At 37.8% G+C, this 25,469-nt stretch overlaps 1 long non-coding RNA gene across 1 annotated transcript in view; it reads right to left on the bottom strand.

The window, feature by feature from the left end:
- LOC128636828 (uncharacterized) overlaps positions 1 to 25,469 on the bottom strand; it is a 179,428-nt gene that overhangs the window by 14,938 nt on the left and 139,021 nt on the right. The gene's annotated exons all lie outside the window — the stretch shown is intronic.

Here is a 25,469-nt window from a genome sequence, read left to right as displayed (position 1 = left end):
AGGGATCAAATGGGTAGAGGGCCCTGCCAAGAGTTGCACTGCTGTAGTCAGCTCTTAAGAAGGTGATCTACAAACAGCTGGACTCTTAGGCTTACATGCAAAGGGGGTTCAGGGGATAGCGGTGGAGGAGTGGAACTGGTATAAAGTAAGGTTAGCATAGGTTGTATGCATCCCTGAATAGTAGAGTCTTTAGGGAGCACTTGAAGCTTTTAAAACTAGGGGTGAGTCTTGTGGGGTGAGGCAGAGAGTTCCACAAGATGGGAGCCAGTCTGGAGAAGTCCTGTAAACGGGAAGTGATGAGGTAACCAGAGAGGAGGAGAGTAGGAGGTCATGAGCAGAGCGAAGGGGACGGGAGGGAGAGTATCTGGAGACAAGGTCTGAGATATAGGGGGGAGCAGTGCAGTTGAGGGCTTTGTATGTCAGAGTGAGAATTTTGTGTTTGACCCTAGAGGCAAGAGGAAGTCAGTGAAGGGATTGGCAGAGAGGAGCAGCAGATGAAGAGCGACGTCTAAGGAAGATGAATCTGGCAGAGGCATTCATTATGGATTGTAAAGGAGCTATGCGGCAGGTGGGGAGACCAGAGAGGACAGAGTTGCAGTAATCGAGGCAGGAAAGAATGAGAGAGTGGATTAAAATCTTAGTTGTGTCTTGTGTAAGGAAGTGTCTAATTTTAGAGATATTTTTAAGGTGGAAGCGGCAGGCTTTAGCCAAGGACTGAATGTGAGGAGTGAAAGAAAGATCTGAGTCAAATGTGACCCCGAGACATCGGGCATGCGGGGTAGGGGTAATGATGGAGTTGTCAACAGTTATAGAGAGATTGGGGGTTGAGATTTTTGAAGAAGGGGGGAAAATGAGGAGCTCAGTTTTGGAGAGATTTAGGTAGTGAGAGGACATCCAGGAAGAGATGTTAGAAAGACAGTTAGTGACACGGGTTAGCAAGGAAGGAGATAGGTCTGGTGCAGAGAAGTAGATTTGGGTTTCGTCGGCATACAAATGATATTGGAAACCGTGGGACTTTATTAGGGAACCTTGAGTTATAAGATGCTAAGGTTGGTGTGAGTGGGGTAAAAAGTGCCTTTACATTGCGGTCAATGGGAACTGTGTGTTCCCTATAAATATATACTGTATGTATATGAATATATACATATATATATATATATATATATATGTGTGTTCATATGTGTATATACACCTATAAACACATAAATATATATGTATATTTTCATATACATATATATTTACACTTTGCTGCCCATCGCTGCGTAACTTACCCCCTTCCCTGCGCTAATTTTGATGACGGCATGAGAACGAGGCTCCCATTGGAGCCTATGGAAGCGTGCTCTTGTAAGCGCAATGCTTTCGTGCAATGTGAACGCGAGGCCACGTTCACATTGCACCTCATTTGTAATACAAGTGGACATTTGAGTGCACTGGTATTACTAAGTTGAGTGCAAGTATATTTTGTGCTCAACTTGTAATCTAGCCCAAGGTCTTTAAAGGGACAGACTACATCAGAATTGTTATAATTTTAAAAGATAAATAATCCCTTTATTACCCATTCCCCAGTTTTGCATAACCAACATGGTTATATTAATATACTTTTTACCTCTGTGATTACCTTGTATCTAAGCCTCTGCAAACTGCCCCCTTATTTTACTTCTTTTGACAGACTTGCATTTTAGCCAATCATTGCTGACTCCTAGGAACTCCACGTGCATGAGCACATTGTTATCTATATGACATACATGAACTAACACCCTCTAGTGGTAAAAAAAACTGTCAAAATGCCCTGAGATGATGAGACCAAGATAGACTTATTTGATTTAGAAAGTGTTAAGCGTGTGTTGCGGCAACCAGCTGAGGAGTACAACGACAAGTGTGTCTTGCCTACAGTCTTGTTACTCGTTAGTGTTACAAGGTCTCAGGTGTGAATGGGGAGCAGGTGTGTTAAATTTGGTGTTATCTCTCTCACACTCTCTCATACTGGTCACTGGAAGTTCAACATGGCACCTTATGGCAAAGAAAAAAAGAATTGTTGCTCTACATAAAGATGGCCTAGGCTATAAGAAGATTGCCAAGACCCTGAAACTGAGCTGCAGCACGGTGGGCAAGACCATACAGTGGTTTCACAGGACAGATTCCACTCAGAACAGGCCTCGCCATGGTCGGCCAAAGAAGTTGAGTGCACGTGCTCAGCGTCATATACAGAGGATGTCTTTGGGAAATAAACGTATAAGTGCTGCCAGCATTGCTGCAGAGGTTGAAGGGGTGGGGGGTCAGCTTGCCAGTGCCCAGACCATACACCGCACACTGCATCAAATTGGTCTGCATGGCTGTCGTCCCAGAAGGAAGCCTCTTCTAAAGATGATGCACAAGAAAGCCCGCAAACAGTTTGCTGAAGACAAGCAGACTAAGGACATGGATTACTGGAACCATGTCCTGTGGTCCGATGAGACCAAGATAAACTTATTTGGTTCAGAGGGTGTCAAGCGTGTGTGGTGGCAACCAGGTGAGGAGTACAAAGACAAGTGTGTCTCGCCTACAGTCAAGCATGGTGGTGTGAGTGTCATGGTCTGGGCATGCATGAGTGCTGCCGGCATTGGGGAGCTACATGCCAACATGTACTGTGACATACTGAAGCAGAGCATGATCCCCTACCTTTGGATACTGGGCTGCAGGGCAGTATTCCAACATGATAACAACCCCAAACACACCTCCAAGGCGACCACTGCCTTGCTAAAGAAGCTGAGGGTAAAGGTGATGGACTGGTCAAGCATGTCTCCAGACCTACACCCTATTAAGCACCTGTGGGGCATCCTCAAACGGAAGGTGGGGGAGCGCAAGGTCTCTAACATCCACCAGCTCTGTGATGTCGTCATGGATCAGTGGAAGATGACTCCAGTGGCAACCTGTGAAGCTCTGGTGAACTCCATGTCCAAGAGCGTTAAGGCAGTGCTGGAAAATAATGGTGACCACACAAAATATTGTCACTTTGGGTCCAATTTGGACATTTACACAAAAAGTGAGGGGTGTACTCACTTTTGTTGCAAACGGTTTAGATATTAATGGCTGTGTGTTAAGTTATTATAAGGGAACAGCAAATTTACACTGTTATACAGGATGTACACTCACTACCTTACATTGTAGCAAAGTGTCATTTCTTCAGTGTTGTCACATGAAAATATATAATAAAATATTTACAAAACTGTGAGGGGTGTACTCACTTTTGTGGGATACTGTATAAATAGGTATAGATATATATTTTACCAAAATACCATCAGTTATATGTAGAAATGTGTATTTGTGAATAAAAAGAACATATTCTTCTAGCAGAGTTAGCGCTCATGCGGGAGCGTTAAATACCACAACACTTGTAATTTGCACCTATAATGCATATTGTTTGGCATTATTCCATATTTCTACAGGATATGATGCTGTTATTAAAAGTGCTTTGTGATGTTAGTTACTAAAGCTCAGTCAGCTGTATCTGCAAATTCTCTACATGTGAGGTCGCCACCTCAGGCATGTTAGCCTGGACAGTTATGAGTTACACACGCTGCAGGGTGAAACATGTATTGTGCCTCTAGATAACACATGACCAGTGCTGTTGGACAGGACTAGTTATGTTCCTCCCTGAACACCTTGCAGCATGTGTAAATCATAACTGTCCAGGTTAATATTGTCTCGGTGGCAACTAAAGTGGGACATCACTTAGGAGTATATCTTGTTTCAAAACCTACGTATTTTTCATGAGCTGATGAAGTTAAATCCTCACGATTTGCATGTGTAATGATAAATGCTGGAAATGCATGCAGTTGACTAGCCCAGAAACACAGGCGGACAGGTTTAGATATGAATAAGCCCTCTTCTCGCACAACCAATAGTCAGGTCTGCATTACCATTTGCCTGTGCAATATCAAAAGTAAACCAGGCTCACAGCCGGGTTCATTAGCTGGGAATATTTTCCTCCTAAAAGTTAATAAAAGCCCTCCTAAAGGTTTCTTCATCATTCAAAATAATGTCTTGAAAACAATGACAATGTAAAGCATTTCTTTAATGTAGCTTGCAATGCCAATAACTTTATGAAACATACCCTTTAAAATGTATTGATGTTGTGCCAAAGATTCTGCAGATCAAATATACAAATGGGATAAAATGCATTTGGGTTAGACATTTCCTTCTGTAATAAGACATTAGACTCTTCATGCTTTCCCAGTGTAACAAAATCTGGCATTCGGTGATTTCTAGCTTTGCATTTCATGGTATTACCAATATCAGTGCCATGTCTTCATCTTATAAGTGTAGCTAAAACTAGCAACTTTGCCTTGAACCCTGCTTTTGCCCTTTGGAGATCTGCCTTATATTTTTTTATTGTGTTTTGACCTTGCAATGTTTCCGGATTACGCTTTTGGATTATGGACAAATTGTATCCACTGTGTATGATCAGTGACCTGTTCTTCTCATTTATGAAACAGTTTTTGTCACATCTCCCACTGACACAAGAACACGAATGTAACACTCTGGGTTACCTCTACCTAAGGGGTTCCACCTGGAGTGAGTGAACAACTGTGGTTTTATTGTAGTGTGGTTACCTTTATCCAGAGCTGAAGCAGCTTGTACAATGTATAATAACCTCTCAACCAGGCTTTTTTTCTAGTATGTTTCCTGTTTTACAAGTAGCCTATGGCATTGATTTTTTTTTTACTCTGTAAAAAGCCATTATTGCTGAATCATATTTGCCTTTAGTCTGGGTTGGATGACTTTCTGATCTAAGGTTGCATGTTTGTGATGTCTATGAGTCTGATAATATTGATTTGCACTTAATAATGGAAATTACTAGACATGTGCGGTTCGTTTCGGATTAATTCGGAAATTCGGTAAATTCGGTAAATTCGGAGATTCGGATCGATTCGGATTTCCGAATTAAAATACTTCCGAATCTACCGAATGAATCCGAAATAGCTGCCGTATCTCCGAATAAATCCGAATTAGCTCGTTAAGATTCGGCATTTCCCCATAGGAAACAATGGGAGTTTCGGCTGAAAAAAAACTAACACCGCAGCCCCATTGTTTCCTATGGGGAAACACTAAGTCTGCACCTAACACCCTAACATGTACCCAGAGTCTCTAAACACCCCTAATCTAACACTTATTAACCCCTAATCAGCCGCCTCCGCTATCGCTGACACCTGCATTATTTTATTAACCCCTAATTTGCCGACCGAATATCGCCGCCACCTACATTATAGCTATTAACCCCTAATCTGCTGTCCCTAACACCGCCGACCCCTACATTATAGTTATTAACCCCTAATCTGCCTCCCCCAACGTCGCCGCAATCTAACTATAAGTATTAACCCCTAATCTGCCGACCCGATATCGCCGCCGCCTACATTATAGCTATTAACCCCTAATCTGCTGTCCCTAACACCGCCGACCCCTACATTATAGTTATTAACCCCTAATCTGCCCCCCCAACGTCGCCGCAATCTAACTACAAGTATTAACCCCTAATCTGCCGACCCGATATCGCCGCCGCCTACATTATAGCTATTAACCCCTAATCTGGTGTCCCTAACACTGCCGACCCCTACATTATAGTTATTAACCCCTAATCTGCCTCCCCCAACGTCGCCGCAATCTAACTACAAGTATTAACCCCTAATCTGCCGACCGCAAATCGCCGCCACTATAATAAATGTATTAACCCCTAAACCGCCGCACTCCCGCCTCGCAAACACTATAATACATTTTATTAACCCCTAATCTGCCCTCCCTAACATCGCCGCCACCTACCTACAATTATTAACCCCTAATCTCCCGCCCCCATCGTCGCCGCTACTATAATAAGGTTATTAACCCCTAAACCTAAGTCTAACCCTAACCCTAACACCCCCTAACTTAAATATAATTTAAATAAAACGAAATAAGTTTACTATAGTTAAATAAATGAATCCTATTTAAAACTAAAGACTTACCTGTAAAATAAACCCTAAAATAGCTGCAATATAACTAATAGTTACTTTGTAGCTATTTTAGGATTTATTTTTATTTTACAGGCAACTTTGTATTTATTTTAACTAGGTACAATAGTTATTAAATAGTTAATAACTATTTAATAACTACCTAGCTAAAATAAATACAAATTTACCTGTAAAATAAATCCTAACCTAAGTTACACTAACACCTAACACTACACTATCATTAAATTAACTAAATAAATGAATCATATTTAAAACAAAATACTTACCTGTAAAATAAACCCTAATATAGCTGCAATATAACTAATAGTTACATTGTAGCTATTTTAGCATTTATATTTATTTTACAGACAACTTTGTATTTATTTTAACTAGGTACAATAGCTATTACATAGTTATTGACTAATTAATAGCTACCTAGTTAAAATAATTACAAAATTACCTGTAAAATAAATCCTAACCTAAGTTACAATTAAACCTAACACTACACTGTCATTAAATAAATTAACTACAAGTACCTACAATTATCTACAATTAAATAAACTAAAGTACAAAACCCCCCCACTAAATTACAAAAAAAACAAACACTAAATTACAAAAAATAAAAAAATATTACAAGAATTTTAAACTAATTACACCTAATCTAAGCCCCCTAATAAAATAACAAAGCCCCCCAAAATAAAAAAAAATGCCCTACCCTATACTAAATTACAAAAGTTAACAGCTCTATTACCTTACCAGCCCTGAACAGGGCCCTTTGCGGGGCATGCCCCAAAGAAAACAGCTCTTTTGCCTGTAAAAAAAAAACACAATCCCCCCCCCACATTACAACCCACCACCCACATACCCCTCCTCTAACCCAAACCCCCCTTAAATAAACCTAACACTACCCCCCTGAAGATCTCCCTACCTTGAGTCGTGTTAACCCAGCCGGGCCGAAGTCTTCATCCGATGGGGCAGAAGAGGACATCCAGACCGGCAGAAGTCTTCATCCAAGCGGGGCAAGAAGAGGTCTTCCATCCATCATACAAGTACCAAAATACAAACAAACACTAAATTACCAAAAATAATAAAATATTACAATAATTTTAAACTAATTACACCTAATCTAAGCCCCCTACTAGCTATTAATATAGCTTCAATATAACTAATAGTTACATTGTAGCTATTTTAGGATTTATATGTATTTTACAGGCAACTTTGTATTTATTTTAACTAGGTACAATAGTTATTAAATAGTTAATAACTATTTAATAACTACCTAGCTAAAATAAATACAAATTTACCTGTAAAATAAATCATAACCTAAGTTACAATTACACCTAACACTACACTATCATTAAATTAACTAAATAAATGAATCCTATATAAAACTAAAGACTTACCTGTAAAATAAACCCTAATATAGCTGCAATATAACTAATAGTTACATTGTAGCTATTTTAGCATTTATATTTATTGTACAGGCAACTTTGTATTCATTTTAACTAGGTTCAATAGCTATTAAATAGATATTGACTATTTAATAGCTACCTAGTTAAAATAATTACAAAATTACCTGTAAAATAAATCCTAACCTAAGTTACAATTAAACCTAACACTACACTATCATTAAATAAATTAACTACAAGTACCTACAATTAAATGCAATTAAAAAAACTAAACTAAAGTACAAACCCCCCCCCCCCACTAAATTACAAAAAATAAAAAAATATTACAAGAATTTTAAACTAATTACACCTAATCTAAGCCCCCTAATAAAATAACAAAGCCCCCCAAAATAAAAAAAATGCCCTAACCTATACTAAATTACAAAAGTTAACAGCTCTATTACCTTACCAGCCCTGAACAGGGCCCTTTGCGGGGCATGCCCCAAAGAAAACAGCTCTTTTGCCTGTAAAAAAAAAACACAATCCCTCCCCCCACATTACAACCCACCACCCACATACCCCTACTCTAACCCAAACCCCCCTTAAATAAACCTAACACTACCCCCCTGAAGATCTCCCTACCGTGAGTCGTGTTCACCCAGCCGGGCCGAAGTCTTCATCCGATGGGGCAGAAGAGGACATCCAGACTGGCAGAAGTCTTCATCCAAGCGGGGCAAGAAGAGGTCTTCCATCCATCAGAAAAGTACAAAAAAACAAACAAACACTAAATTAGCAAAAATAATAAAATATTGCAATAATTTTAAACTAATTACACCTAATCTAAGCCCCCTACTAGCTATTAATATAGCTACAATATAACTAATAGTTACATTGTAGCTATTTTAGGATTTATATTTATTTTACAGGCAACTTTGTATTTATTTTAACTAGGTACAATAGCTATTAAATAGTTAATAACTACCTAGCTAAAATAAATACAAATTTACCTGTAAAATAAACCCTAACCTAAGTTACAATTACACCTAACACTACACTGTCATTAAATTAACTAAATAAATTAATCCTATATAAAACTAAATACTTACCTGTAAAATAAACCCTAATATAGCTACAATATAACTAATAGTTACATTGTAGCTATTTTAGCATTTATATTTATTGTACAGGCAACTTTGTATTCATTTTAACTAGGTTCAATAGCTATTAAATAGATATTGACTATTTAATAGCTACCTAGTTAAAATAATTACAAAATTACCTGTAAAATAAATCCTAACCTAAGTTACAATTAAACCTAACACTACACTATCATTAAATAAATTAACTACAAGTACCTACAATTAAATGCAATTAAAAAAACTAAACTAAAGTACAACCCCCCCCCCCACTAAATTACAAAAAATAAAAAAATATTACAAGAATTTTAAACTAATTACACCTAATCTAAGCCCCCTAATAAAATAACAAAGCCCCCCAAAATAAAAAAAATGCCCTAACCTATACTAAATTACAAAAGTTAACAGCTCTATTACCTTACCAGCCCTGAACAGGGCCCTTTGCGGGGCATGCCCCAAAGAAAACAGCTCTTTTGCCTGTAAAAAAAAAACACAATCCCTCCCCCCACATTACAACCCACCACCCACATACCCCTACTCTAACCCAAACCCCCCTTAAATAAACCTAACACTACCCCCCTGAAGATCTCCCTACCTTGAGTCGTGTTCACCCAGCCGGGCCGAAGTCTTCATCCGATGGGGCAGAAGAGGACATCCAGACTGGCAGAAGTCTTCATCCAAGCGGGGCAAGAAGAGGTCTTCCATCCATCAGAAAAGTACAAAAAAACAAACAAACACTAAATTAGCAAAAATAATAAAATATTGCAATAATTTTAAACTAATTACACCTAATCTAAGCCCCCTACTAGCTATTAATATAGCTACAATATAACTAATAGTTACATTGTAGCTATTTTAGGATTTATATTTATTTTACAGGCAACTTTGTATTTATTTTAACTAGGTACAATAGCTATTAAATAGTTAATAACTACCTAGCTAAAATAAATACAAATTTACCTGTAAAATAAACCCTAACCTAAGTTACAATTACACCTAACACTACACTGTCATTAAATTAACTAAATAAATTAATCCTATATAAAACTAAATACTTACCTGTAAAATAAACCCTAATATAGCTACAATATAACTAATAGTTACATTGTAGCTATTTTAGCATTTATATTTATTTTACAGGCAACTTTGTATTTATTTTAACTAGGTACAATAGCTATTAAATAGTTATTGACTAATTAATAGCTACCTAGTTAAAATAATTACAAAATTACCTGTAAAATAAATCCTAACCTAAGTTACTATTAAACCTAACACTACACTATCATTAAATAAATTAACTACAAGTACCTACAATTAAATACAATGAAATAAACTAAACTAAAGTACAAAAAAAACAAACACTAAATTACAAAAAATAAAAAAAATTACAAGAATTTTAAACTAATTACACCTAATCTAAGCCCCCTAATAAAATAACAAAGCCCCCCAAAATAAAAAAATGCCCTACCCTATACTAAATTACAAAAGTAATCAGCTCTATTACCTTACCAGCCCTGAACAGGGCCTTTTGCGGGGGCATGCCCCATAGAAAACAGCTCTTTTGCCTGTAAAAAAAAACACAATACCCCCCCCCCACATTACAACCCACCACCCACATACCCCTACTCTAACCCAAACCCCCCTTAAATAAACCTAACACTACCCCCCTGAAGATCTCTCTACCGTGTCTTCACCCAGCGGGCCGAAGTCTTCATCCGATCGGGCAGAAGAGGACATCCAGACCGGCAGAAGTCTTCATCCAAGCGGGGCAAGAAGAGGTCTTCCATCCATCAGAAGTCTTGATCCAGGCGGCATCTTCTCTGTTCATCCATCCGGACCGGAACGGCAGCATCCTGAAGACATCCCACGCAGAGCATCCTCTTCTTTCTTGATCCGACGACTAGGTGACTGTACCTTTAAGTGACGTCATCCAAGATGGCGTCCCTTGAATTCCGATTGGCTGATAGGATTCTATCAGCCAATCGGAATTAAGGTAGGAAAAATCTGATTGGCTGATTCAATCAGCCAATCAGATTCAAGTTCAATCCGATTGGCTGATCCAATCAGCCAATCAGATTGAGCTCGCATTCTATTGGCTGTTCCGATCAGCCAATAGAATGCGAGCTCAATCTGATTGGCTGATTGGATCAGCCAATCGGATTGAACTTGAATCTGATTGGCTGATTGAATCAGCCAATCAGATTTTTCCTACCTTAATTCCGATTGGCTGATAGAATCCTATCAGCCAATCGGAATTCAAGGGACGCCATCTTGGATGACGTCACTTAAAGGTACAGTCACCTAGTCGTCGGATCAAGAAAGAAGAGGATGCTCTGCGTGGGATGTCTTCAGGATGCTGCCGCTCCGGTCCGGATGGATGAACAGAGAAGATGCCGCCTGGATCAAGACTTCTGATGGATGGAAGACCTCTTCTTGCCCCGCTTGGATGAAGACTTCTGCCGGTCTGGATGTCCTCTTCTGCCCGATCGGATGAAGACCTCGGCCCGCTGGGTGAAGACACGGTAGAGAGATCTTCAGGGGGGTAGTGTTAGGTTTATTTAAGGGGGGTTTGGGTAAGAGTAGGGGTATGTGGGTGGTGGGTTGTAATGTGGGGGGGGGGGTATTGTGTTTTTTTTTTACAGGCAAAAGAGCTGTTTTCTATGGGGCATGCCCCCGCAAAAGGCCCTGTTCAGGGCTGGTAAGGTAATAGAGCTGATTACTTTTGTAATTTAGTATAGGGTAGGGCATTTTTTTATTTTGGGGGGCTTTGTTATTTTATTAGGGGGCTTAGATTAGGTGTAATTAGTTTAAAATTCTTGTAATTTTTTTTATTTTTTGTAATTTAGTGTTTGTTTTTTTTGTACTTTAGTTTAGTTTATTTCATTGTATTTAATTGTAGGTACTTGTAGTTAATTTATTTAATGATAGTGTAGTGTTAGGTTTAATAGTAACTTAGGTTAGGATTTATTTTACAGGTAATTTTGTAATTATTTTAACTAGGTAGCTATTAATTAGTCAATAACTATTTAATAGCTATTGTACCTAGTTAAAATAAATACAAAGTTGCCTGTAAAATAAATATAAATGCTAAAATAGCTACAATGTAACTATTAGTTATATTGTAGCTATATTAGGGTTTATTTTACAGGTAAGTATTTAGTTTTATATAGGATTAATTTATTTAGTTAATTTAATGACAGTGTAGTGTTAGGTGTAATTGTAACTTAGGTTAGGGTTTATTTTACAGGTAAATTTGTATTTATTTTAGCTAGGTAGTTATTAACTATTTAATAGCTATTGTACCTAGTTAAAATAAATACAAAGTTGCCTGTAAAATAAATATAAATCCTAAAATAGCTACAATGTAACTATTAGTTATATTGTAGCTATATTAATAGCTAGTAGGGGGCTTAGATTAGGTGTAATTAGTTTAAAATTATTGCAATATTTTATTATTTTTGCTAATTTAGTGTTTGTTTGTTTTTTTGTACTTTTCTGATGGATGGAAGACCTCTTCTTGCCCCGCTTGGATGAAGACTTCTGCCAGTCTGGATGTCCTCTTCTGCCCCATCGGATGAAGACTTCGGCCCGGCTGGGTGAACACGACTCAAGGTAGGGAGATCTTCAGGGGGGTAGTGTTAGGTTTATTTAAGGGGGGTTTGGGTTAGAGTAGGGGTATGTGGGTGGTGGGTTGTAATGTGGGGGGAGGGGTTGTGTTTTTTTTTACAGGCAAAAGAGCTGTTTTCTTTGGGGCATGCCCCGCAAAAGGCCCTGTTCAGGGCTGGTAAGGTAATAGAGCTGTTAACTTTTGTAATTTAGTATAGGGTAGGGCATTTTTTTTATTTTGGGGGGCTTTGTTATTTTATTAGGGGGCTTAGATTAGGTGTAATTAGTTTAAAATTCTTGTAATATTTTTTTATTTTTTGTAATTTAGTGGGGGGGGGGTTGTACTTTAGTTTAGTTTTTTAATTGTATTTAATTGTAGGTACTTGTAGTTAATTTATTTAATGATAGTGTAGTGTTAGGTTTAATTGTAACTTAGGTTAGGATTTATTTTACAGGTAATTTTGTAATTATTTTAACTAGGTAGCTATTAAACAGTAAATATCTATTTAATAGCTATTGTACCTAGTTAAAATAAATACAAAGTTGCCTGTACAATAAATATAAATGCTAAAATAGCTACAATGTAACTATTAATTATATTGCAGCTATATTAGGGTTTATTTTACAGGTAAGTATTTAGTTTTATATAGGATTAATTTATTTAGTTAATTTAATGACAGTGTAGTGTTAGGTGTAATTGTAACTTAGGTTTGGATTTATTTTACAGGTAAATTTGTATTTATTTTAGCTAGGTAGTTATTAAATAGTTATTAACTATTTAATAGCTATTGTACCTAGTTAAAATAAATACAAAGTTGCCTGTAAAATAAATATAAATCCTAAAATAGCTACAATGTAACTATTAGTTATATTGAAGCTATATTAATAGCTAGTAGGGGGCTTAGATTAGGTGTAATTAGTTTAAAATTATTGTAATATTTTATTATTTTTGGTAATTTAGTGTTTGTTTGTATTTTGGTACTTGTATGATGGATGGAAGACCTCTTCTTGCCCCGCTTGGATGAAGACTTCTGCCGGTCTGGATGTCCTCTTCTGCCCCATCGGATGAAGACTTCGGCCCGGCTGGGTGAACACGACTCAAGGTAGGGAGATCTTCAGGGGGGTAGTGTTAGGTTTATTTAAGGGGGGTTTGGGTTAGAGTAGGGGTATGTGGGTGGTGGGTTGTAATGTGGGGGGGGGATTGTGTTTTTTTTTTTACAGGCAAAAGAGCTGTTTTCTTTGGGGCATGCCCCGCAAAGGGCCCTGTTCAGGGCTGGTAAGGTAATATAGCTGTTAACTTTTGTAATTTAGTATAGGGTAGGGCATTTTTTTTATTTTGGGGGGCTTTGTTATTTTATTAGGGGGCTTAGATTAGGTGTAATTAGTTTAAAATTCTTGTAATATTTTTTTATTTTTTGTAATTTAGTGTTTGTTTGTTTTTGTAATTTAGTGGGGGGTTTTTGTACTTTAGTTTATTTAATTGTAGATAATTGTAGGTACTTGTAGTTAATTAGGTTTAATTGTAACTTAGGTTAGGATTTATTTTACAGGTAATTTTGTAATTATTTTAACTAGGTAGCTATTAATTAGTCAATAACTATGTAATAGCTATTGTACCTAGTTAAAATAAATACAAAGTTGTCTGTAAAATAAATATAAATGCTAAAATAGCTACAATGTAACTATTAGTTATATTGCAGCTATATTAGGGTTTATTTTACAGGTAAGTATTTTGTTTTAAATATGATTCATTTATTTAGTTAATTTAATGATAGTGTAGTGTTAGGTGTTAGTGTAACTTAGGTTAGGATTTATTTTACAGGTAAATTTGTATTTATTTTAGCTAGGTAGTTATTAAATAGTTATTAACTATTTAATAACTATTGTACCTAGTTAAAATAAATACAAAGTTGCCTGTAAAATAAAAATAAATCCTAAAATAGCTACAAAGTAACTATTAGTTATATTGCAGCTATCTTAGGGTTTATTTTACAGGTAAGTCTTTAGTTTTAAATAGGATTCATTTATTTAACTATAGTAAACTTATTTCGTTTTATTTAAATTATATTTAAGTTAGGGGGTGTTAGGGTTAGGGTTAGACTTAGGTTTAGGGGTTAATAACCTTATTATAGTAGCGGCGACGATGGGGGCGGGAGATTAGGGGTTAATAATTGTAGGTAGGTGGCGGCGATGTTAGGGAGGGCAGATTAGGGGTTAATAAAATGTATTATAGTGTTTGCGAGGCGGGAGTGCGGCGGTTTAGGGGTTAATACATTTATTATAGTGGCGGCGATTTGCGGTCGGCAGATTAGGGGTTAATACTTGTAGTTAGATTGCGGCGACGTTGGGGGGAGGCAGATTAGGGGTTAATAACTATAATGTAGGGGTCGGCGGTGTTAGGGACAGCAGATTAGGGGTTAATAGCTATAATGTAGGCGGCGATATCGGGTCGGCAGATTAGGGGTTAATACTTATAGTTAGATTGTGGCGACGTTGGGGGAGGCAGATTAGGGGTTAATAACTATAATGTAGGGGTCGGCGGTGTTAGGGACAGCAGATTAGGGGTTAATAGCTATAATGTAGGCGGCGGCGATATCGGGTCGGCAGATTAGGGGTTAATACTTATAGTTAGATTGCGGCGACGTTGGGGGAGGCAGATTAGGGGTTAATAACTATAATGTAGGGGTCGGCGGTGTTAGGGACAGCAGATTAGGGGTTAATAGCTATACTGTAGGTGGCGGCGATATTCGGTCGGCAAATTAGGGGTTAATACTTGTAGTTAGATTGCGGCGACGTTGGGGGAGGCAGATTAGGGGTTAATAACTATAATGTAGGGGTCGGCGGTGTTAGGGACAGCAGATTAGGGGTTAATAGCTATAATGTAGGCGGCGGCGATATCCGATCGGCAGATTAGGGGTTAAATAATGTTATTATAGGGTTTGCGATGTGGGGGGGGCCTCGGTTTAGTGGTTCATAGGTAGTTTATGGGTGTTAGTGACTTAGTGTACTAAATGGGTGTTAGTGTAGTAAAAACATACCGAATTTCGGAACGGAATAGAACCGAATTCAGCCGAATCCGAATAAATCTGAAACGAATTTATTCGGATCCGAATAAATCCGAAACGAATTTATTCAAATTTTGCCGAATCAGATTCGATCCGAAACGAAATTCTAAAAGTCCGAATCGATCCGAACCGAAAACGAACCGAATTTTTTAGCGGTGCACATGTCTAGAAATTACGGAATCACAAAACAAACAAAGCATTTTATCATTCACAGACATGACATCAAATGTAAGCGTCTATTCTTCATTGAGCTCTGTTTTTCTTTAATTGTCCTTTGTGTTTCTTCAGCATTGTTGGGGTTCTAAAGGGTATTTCTAATTACAAAATAATATAGTAAAAGTTGTCTAAAGCACCAATAAATCTAATTGCTTACTTAAAATAAATGTTTTGTAGGTCAAACTTACGCATTTTATTTTAAAGATTATTTGGTTATGTGTGCATCCACTGTGTGTCTTCTCTTCCTTACATTTTGGAATTCTATAAACACATACAATGAAAAAAAACTAACCCCAAGAACTAGATTACATGAATAAAATCTCTGCTCAATCTCCTGATTGGCACTAGAGTGGAATTATGCATTGTAATGCCCTGTTATTGCATTACATATTCATGATCTCCTTGTTTGTCCTTTTTGCAAAAAGCAATCTGTGTTTTTACTGCTAATGTTCTCTTAGGAAATATGATAATGTGTTTAGGGATAGATCCTACACTTCCTGCTATTCACAGAGACTAGCCAGACAGCACTCTTAAATGTATTTGGTGTCTGGACACTATTGCCAAAGTTAAATATATACAGGTCAGATTAATGCTCCTACTAGACATAATCTTTTTGTGTGCATCGGGTAGCGCTTGTATTACAAATTGAAAGTAAAATGTTTTGCTCGCACGCTAACCGGATGGACGCAAAAAGACGAATTAAGAATATTGTTAACATGTTAACGTATTTCCCCATAGAAGGCAAAGGAGCAAGAAAAGTGGAAAAAAACACCCCACTCGCACACAAACTCAATTGCATATTCTCAAGTCGCTAACACAACATCAAAATATTAATATTTCATTTTCGAATGTTCTTCAAATAGCAGGATGTGGTAATCATTCTAGCATAAATCCCAATTGAGCTCAAGCGATCGTGTTTACTTTCAACTCATAATACGAGCAGTAAGTCTGATGAGAGCAAACACCCGCGATAAACCCCTTATCGCTTGCGCGCAAACATTTGCATGAAAATGAACACGAAGTTTGGCTATTTTTGTTAGGAGATCCCCAGAATAGGTACAGATTATAAACTATCATTGCAATTCCAATCTAGAGTCCAAATGCAGTATTGTAAATATATTGACCTAGAATACTAGAATTGTAAAGCAAAAATATTAGAATTATTCCATTAACATTGCTCGAGCGCAATCAATAGTGCTTCTATTTCTACGTTCATATTACAAGTCCAGAGTTCGAGAAATAGTCTAGGCCACACTTACATCACTTAAGAGCTAAGCTAAGGGTGCTCTAAACCAATGATGTACAAGTGCATTCTTCATGTAATTTTGTGCTATACTATTAATAATAATGGTTTACTTATGGTGGCTTAATTATCAAGCTCCGAATGGAGCTTGATGCCCCTGTTTCTGCACAAGACTTCAGGCTCGCCGGAAACAGCAGTTATGAAGCAGCGGTCTAAAAAGCTCCATAACTTGTCCGCCTGCTCTGAGGCTGTGGACATCAATCTGCCCGATCCAATGCAATCGTGCTGATTGACACCCACTGCTAGTGGCCGATTGGCCGCAAATCTGCAGGGGGCGGCATTGCACAAGCAGTTCACAAGAACTGCTTGTGCAATGATTTATCGGTGTGCAGCAGACATGATATGCTACATTGTATCATGTCCGTCCGCACTTTAATAAATCAGCCCCATTGGGGGCACATTTATCAAGCTCCAGATGCTCGCCAGAAACACCAGTTACGAAGCAGCGGTTTAAAGACCGCTTCCCCATAACCTGTCTGCCTGCTCTGAGCAGGCAGACAGACAGAGCCGCAATTCAACCCGATCAAGTATGATCGGGTTGATTGACACCCCCCCGCTGGCGGCCGATTGGCTCAGCTTGTAATCTAGCCCATTATGAAAAAATACAGCCTACATCTACTGCTTTAAAGGCAATCACAAGGAGTAGGCATCTCTAGAAAACATGGTCAATGCATAAATCTCTATACGTTTCTAGATATGTTATTGTCCTAAAACAAAACTCATTTGTATTTTCTCTACTTCATACCAGTTGGTGCTGCTCAGCATAAAGAAGAATGGCAGCTCTAGAATATTTATACACATATATTATAAACATTACAAATCATATATGAATCATTTATTCATTTGCCAACAATAAATGTCAACTGCAATTTCTATGATGCCCCTACATGATTCAATTTAAATATATTTTCATTGAAATTGCAATAAAGTGAAAACTATTTACATTGAAGCCAGAATACTTCAAACGTCTAAGCTATTCTTAGACTATGTGGGGACTGTAAAGATATCAGGAACTTATGGAAAGGACATTTATTAGTTTTCTACAGTTAGGTATTAAATTCAGTCACGAAAAGCGTTTGCAACGTTGAATTAAAGTGAAAGTAAATTTTGCAGCTTTACAACACATCAATGTATTCTATATTATTAACATATTCAGATCGCTATATTTTTTTTAATTTTTTTTTAATATGACTTTATATTTTAATATCTAAATTGCATACTGTGATCATGCTTGCTCCGCCCAGCCTCAACTTCCTATCTTTGTGTGTGTTTACATATAGAGCGCTCCCACCCGCTCTACACGTAAGCACAAATGCGCGTTCACAAGCACTGAGGGGCATTGCGCATGCGTGAATCTTCGATCGTTCCTTCAAGGCAAGAACCCTTATACTTTAGGCTTACTTGTGAGCGCTAATAATTTGATGTCCTATGTTGTGGAGCCGCATTCTCAACAGATGGCATTCTCTGCTCATTTAAAAAAAAAAAATATGGCCAAAAAATATTTGCTGCATGCGCAATTCCCTACATTGTCGGTGACGTCACTTCACAGCCACCGATCGGCCAGAAAGTCGATTGGAAGATAGGAAAATGTGATCAGGAAGTAAAATGACATTGGAAAAACGGGTTGAATTGTAAGTCATAAAAAATATAGTTTAATTGCAACGAAATATGTATTTACATATAACTGTAAAAAAAAAGATGAATCAAAGTCCTCTTAAATTTAAATGAACTATGTAACTGAGGATAGCGGAGCAGCTAACTTTACCTTCACTTTAAGTTTATAATTTAGCTTATGGCTAAAATATTGGCATGGTTAAAATTACTCAATTTTTTTACTAACTACTTCCTAATAAAATATAAAGACTACACAGCTCCACTGTTAAATCAAGTTTATAAACCATAGTAGATAGATAATGATAAAATAATAAGATGTTCCTAATAAACGCGTTACATTTAGTGTTACATCAGAGATTTAATATGTTAAGAAAGTGGTATTTTTAAAAAAAAATAAAAAATATTTATTTACTTATTTTTCTTTCTTTGGCATAAGCTAAGGTGTTTCTCAAGTACAAAAGTACAACCTAAGGAGTTAGACCAAAGATACTTTAAATTATCACTTCAATTTGGTAAAAAGATTATAAGCTTAAAGGGACATTATACACTAGATTTTTCTTTGCATAAATGTTTTGTAGATTATCTATTTATATAGCCTTTACAGGTTTTCTTTTTATTATTTTTTTATAGTTTTGATTATTTTTAAATAAAATTGCCCCTTACCAAGCCCCAAAGTTTTAAGAGAATACTGATGTATACCTACTCCAGCTTGCTCCTGTTTGTTTAAAGGGTCTTTTCATATGCAAAGGAAGGGGGAGGGGGAGTATCTTATATTTCCCACTTGCAGTGGGTGTTCCAGCTGCCTTTTTAACAGAGCTAAACTGGGAGCTTCTAAGTAAAATTATTATTATCGGTTATTTGTAGAGTGCCAACAGATTCCGCAGCGCTAAAATCATGATCAATTACACAAAATAATTACGGGGAAGCTCCAGCCCTTAAGGCACCGAGGTAATAAGCCCTGCAGCAAACTACCTCCTGGAGATACATACCTTAATAGCTAAGGGCTTACTAAGACTAGGCCAATTAACCCTATCCCTGCCATTTGTCTCTAACCAGCTACCGAAAGGAAGCCATCTAATGGCCTGATGCCGCAACCTTACACAACTTAAACAAGTAGGGAACGGGCGGGAAAACTTCCCCTAAAACCGCCACACACTCATATCGCAAAGTACCTTCTAACTATTAACCCTTAAAAAACCAGACCTACACATCGCAAAATGCCTGCTACACCATTGGGTATGGCGGGGGATGGCGGTTTAGTGGTTAATAGTATTATTTAATGTTTGCGATGTGGGGTGATGGTGGTTTAGGAGTAAATATTATAGTTTATGGGTGTAAGTGTACTTTGTAATATATATTTGTTGTGTTTTGTGCAATTTTTTAATTTCAGAACAAAGTTTACCACAACTCTTAGATCGCAGAAAAGAGTGAAGCGGAAAAGGCGATTGCTCACGACTTGTAATATCAGTGGGGAAAAAATGGAAAGCATATATTATTTAAACATATTTAACTCTTGCTGGATTATATCTATTACTATTAAATGGGTTGACAAATTATCTGCCTATTTTTAATGCAGCGTTGGAAAGTTGTTTAAAAGTTGTTTAAAATTGTTGTTCTATCCAAACCATGAAAGAAAATTTTGGGGTTTCCTGTCCCTTTAACTGTTATTCATAAGTGCTGATCCCTCATGTCGCCATTCTGAATCCTTAACAAACTATATAAAAACATATCCACCCTTTAAAACCCTTCAAACACACTACGCGAAGAGCTGGGTATAAAACCATAGGATGGTCGCATTTATTTGTAATAACAAATTTATTGACATTTAAACTTGGCTTCATAAGTCTTAACCTATTATGGCGGCAAGCAGGGCCCTAAGAACTAACCCCATATAGCGAGAGGGCACAACTCCTGAAGGGAGTCTTATTGAATGGATAGGGGGAGGGGCCTAGCGAGGACCCTGCCCACGATCATGAGTCAAAGACGCCCTGGGCATGGCCTGGGGGACGTCATCCCCGCACATTAGCCTGTCACCCTTCTGGACTCTGTACTCTGACATTGTAGCGCCGTGACCTTCCACTACTAGGAGATCATGATCAATTACATAAAAGAATAACGGGGAAGCTCCAGCCTCTAAGGCACTGAGGTAATGAGCCCTGTAGCAAACTAACTCCGGGGGCTCCATACCTTAATAGCTAAGGGCTTACTAAGACTAGACCAATTAACCCTATCCCTGCCTTTTGCCTCTAACCAGCAACCGAAAGTAAGCCATCTATTGGCCTGATGCCGTCACCTTACACAACTTAAACATGTAGGAAACAGGCAGGAAAACTTCCAGGCCGTAGTCACCAGGCGAAAGAGGCAGAACCCTGGCTCCCTGGGCTTAAATCAGGTAATCTAAACTGACCCCTAACTTTGCAACATAGTTGCTAACTTAACTCCAACTAAGAGTCTTCCTTCCCACTAGAGGGCCAGGTACTTAAAGGGACAGTCTAGTATAAATTAAACTATCATGATTCATATAGGACTTTTAATTTTAATCAACTTTCCAATTTACTTTTTTTTTTATCAAATTTGCTTTTTTTCTCTGGTATTACTTAGTTTAAACTAAACATGGGTAGGCTCATATGCTAATTTCAAAGCCTTTGAGGGCTGCCTCTTATCACATGCTTTTAAATCTCTTTTCAACACAAAGAGACAGAAAGTACACGTGGGCCATATAGATAACACTGTGTTCAGGCACAGGGGGTTATTTAAGATTTAGCACAAAACAATGCTAAATTTAAGACAAATAGATAATAAACAGTCACAGTCATGTGATCAGGGGCTGAAGAAGGTTCCTAGATACAAGGTAATCACAGAGGTAAAAGTATATTAATATTATTGTGTTGGTTGTGCAAACTGGGGAATGGGTATAAAGGGATTATCTATCTTTAAAAACAATAACAATCTATGGTAGACTGTCCTTTAATTCCGTTCCAGTACACTAGCTACCTTACATTACCATACATGGACTTTACAAGGCCAAATTCTGGGATCCATTGCTTGCTAAAAAAAACACAGGCGCTAGGAGACCAAGCTTCTCTTTATTGTCTATTTTGGCACAGCTTTATTAGCAATATAAACATTTATTTCCATTTTTTTTCCATTTTGTAAATCATATCGAAAATAAATAAATAATTTAATTGATTATTGGTCACAGCAATAAAAAACTAACCGCTAGATTTGGGTAGTTTTGTCGGGTAACGACCCGAAAAACTAACGCCGGCTTTTTTCTGGCCGCACCATAAAAATAACTCTGGTATTGAGAGTCCACATAAAAGGCTGCGTTGGCTCCAAAAAAGAGAGCGTTAGAGCATTTTTAACCGCAGCTTCAACTCTCGATACCAGAGTTGCTTACGGACGCGGCCAGCCTCAAAAACGTGCTTGTGGCACGATTCCCCCATAGGAAACAATGGGGCTGTTTGAGCTGAAAAAAAACCTAACATCTGCAAAAAAGCAGCGTTCAGCTCTTAACGCAGCCCCATGTTTGCTATGCGGTAACCCTTCCTACGTCTGCACCTAACCACTGCTAACTTGTACCCCGAGTCTAAACACCCCTAACCTTACACTTATTAACCATATTCTGCCGCCCCCGCTATCGCTGACCCCTGCATATTATTATTAACCCCTAATCTGCCGCTCCGTAAACCAGCCCGCTACTTATCATTATCCCTATGTACCCCTAATCTGCTGCTCCTAACATCGCCGACCCCTATATTATATTTATTAACCCCTAATCTGCCCCCCACAATGTCGCCTCCACTGCCTCCACTTATTAACCCCCCTAATCTGCCGACCGGACCTGAGCGCTACTATAAAAAAAGTTATTAACCCCTAATCCGCCTCCACTAACCCTATCATAAATAGTATTAACCCCTAATCTGCCCTCCCTAACATCGCCGACACCTAACTTCAAACATTAACCCCTAATCTGCCGACTGGAAGCTCACCGCTATTCTAATAAATGTATTAACCCCTAAAGCTAAGTCTAACCCTAACACTAACACCCCCCTAAGTTAAATATAATTTAAATCTAACGAAATTAATTAACTCTTATTAAATAAATTATTCCTATTTAAAGCTAAATACTTACCTGTAAAATATAATCCTAATATAGCTACAATATAAATAATAAGTATATTATAGCTATTTTAGGACTTATATTTAATTTACAGGTAACTTTGTATTTATTTTAACCAGGTACAATAGCTATTAAATAGTTAAGAACTATTTAATAGCTAAAATAATTACAAATTTACCTGTAAAAGAAATCCTAAACCTAAGTTACAAATAAACCTAACACTAGACTATCAATAAATACATTAAATAAATACCTACAATTACCTACAATTAACTAACACTACACTATCAATAAATTAATTAAATTGCTCAAATAAATACAATTAAATAAACTAGCTAAAGTACAAAAAATAAAAAAGAACTAAGTTACAAAAAATAAAAAATATTTACAAACATAAGAAAAATATTACAACAATTTTAAACTAATTACACCTACTCTAAGCCCCCTAATAAAATAACAAAGCCCCCCAAAATAAAAAAATGCCCTACCCTATTCTAAAATTACTAAAGTTCAAAGCTCTTTTACCTTACCAGCCCTGAACAGGGCCCTTTGCGGGGCATGCCCCAAGAAATACAGCCTCTTTTGCCTTTTAAAAAAAACATACAATACCCAAGCCCCCCAACATTACAACCCACCACCCACATACCCCTAATCTAACCCAAACCCCCCTTAAATAAACCTAACACTAAGCCCCTGAAGATCATCCTACCTTGTCTTCACCATACAGGTTCACCGATCGGTCCAGAAGAGCTCCTCCGATGTCCCTGATCCAAGCCCAAGCGGGGGCTGAAGAGGTCCATGATCCGGCTGAAGTCTTCATCCAAGCGGGGCAGAAAGAGGTCTTCCATCCGATTGAAGTCTTCATCCAAGCAGCATCCATCCGGAGCGAAGCGGCAGCATCCTGAAGACCTCCACCGCGGAACATCCATTCCTGGCCGACGGACTGAACGACGAATGACGGTTCCTTTAAATGACGTCATCCAAGATGGGCGTTCCCTCGAATTCCGATTGGCTGATAGGATTCTATCAGCCAATTGGAATTAAGGTAAGGAATATTTCTGATTGGCTGATGGAATCAGCCAATCAGAATCAAGTTCAATCGATTGGCTGATCCATCAGCCAATCAGATTGAGCTTGCATTCTATTGGCTGATCGGAACAGCCAATTAGAATGCGAGCTCAATCTGATTGGCTGATCGAATCAGCCAATCGGATTGAACTTGATTCTGATTGGCTGATTCCATCAGCAATCAGAATATTCTACCATTAATTCCGATTGGCTGATAGAATCCTATCAGCCAATCGGAATTCGAGGGACGCCATCTTGGATGACGTCCATTTTAAAGGAACCGTCAATTTGTCCGTTCAGTCGTCGGCCAGGATGGATGTTCCGCGGTGGAGGTCTTCAGGATGCTGCCGCTTCGCTCGGATGGATGCCGCTGGATGAAGACTTCAATCGGATGGAAAGACCTCTTCTGCCCCGCTTGGATGAAGACTTCAGCCGGATCATGGACCCTCTTCAGCCCCCCGCTTGGCTTGGATCAGGACATCGGAGGAGCTCTTCTGGAACGATCGTGTGAACCTGGTATGGTGAAGACAAGGTAGGATGATCTTCAGGGGCTTAGTGTTAGGTTTATTTAAGGGGGGTTTGGGTTAGATTTAGGGGTATGTGGGTGGTGGGTTGTAATGTTGGGGGGCTTGGGTATTGTATGTTTTTTTTAAAAAGGCAAAAGAGCTGTATTTCTTGGGGCATGCCCCGCAAAGGGGCCCTGTTCAGGGCTGGTAAGGTAAAAGAGCTTTGAACTTTAGTAATTTAGAATAGGGGTAGGGCATTTTTTTATTTTGGGGGGGCCTTTGTTATTTTATTAGGGGGCTTAGAGTAGGTGTAATTAGTTTTAAAATTGTTGTAATATTTTTCTTATGTTTGTAAATATTTTTTATTTTTTTGTAACTTAGTTCTTTTTTATTTTTTGTACTTTATCTAGTTTATTTAATTGTATTTATTTGTAGTAATTGTATTTAATTAATTTATTGATAGTGTAGTGTTAGGTTAATTTTAGGTAATTGTAGGTATTTTATTTAATGTATTTATTGATAGTCTAGTGTTAGGTTTATTTGTAACTTAGGTTAGGATTTCTTTTACAGGTAAATTTGTAATTATTTTAACATATTTTAGCCTATCTAAATAGTTCTTAACTATTTAATAGCTATTGTACCTGGTTAAAATAAATACAAAGTTACCTGTAAAATTAAATATAATCCTAAAATAGCTATAATATAATTATAATTTATATTGTAGCTATTATTAGGGTTTATTTTACAGGTAAGTATTTAGCTTTAAATAGGAATAATTTATTTAATAAGAGTTAATTAAATTTCGTTAGATTTAAATTATATTTAATTTAGGGGGTGGTGTTAGTATTAGGGTTAGACTTAGCTTTAGGGGTTAATACATTTATTAGAATAGCAGCGAGATTCGGTTGGCAGATTAGGGGTTAATAATTGAAGTTAGGTGTCGGCGATGTTAGGGAGGGCAGATTAGGGGTTAATAGCTATTTATGATAGGGTTAGTGAGGCGGATTAGGGGTTAATAACTTTATTATAGTAGCGCTCAGGTCCGGCTCGGCAGATTAGGGGTTAATAAGTGTAGGCAGGTGGAGGCGACGTTGAGGGGGGCCAGATTAGGGGTTAATAAATATAATATAAGGGGTCGGCGGTGTTAGGGGCAGCAGATTAGGGGTACATAAGTATAACGTAGGTGTCGGTCGGCAGATTAGGGGTTTTAAAAAATTTTTTTCGAGTGTCGGCGATGTGGGGGGACCTCGGTTTAGGGGTACATAGGTAGTTTATGGGTGTTAGTGTACTTTAGAGTACAGTAGTTAAGAGCTTTAGAAACCGGCGTTAGCCAGAAAGCTCTTAACTACTGACTTTTTTCCTCGCGGCTGGAGTTTGTCAGTTAGATGTCTAACGCTCACTTCAGAAACGACTCTAAATACTGGAGTTTAAAAATCCCATTGAAAAGATAGGATACGCAATTTCGTAAGGGGATCTGCGGT

The sequence above is a fragment of the Bombina bombina genome, chromosome 1 (assembly GCF_027579735.1).
Source record: "Bombina bombina isolate aBomBom1 chromosome 1, aBomBom1.pri, whole genome shotgun sequence".
Lineage (NCBI taxonomy): Eukaryota > Metazoa > Chordata > Amphibia > Anura > Bombinatoridae > Bombina > Bombina bombina.
The sequence above is the reverse complement of the archived record's forward strand: the minus strand, read 5'-3'. Positions and strand labels throughout refer to the sequence as shown.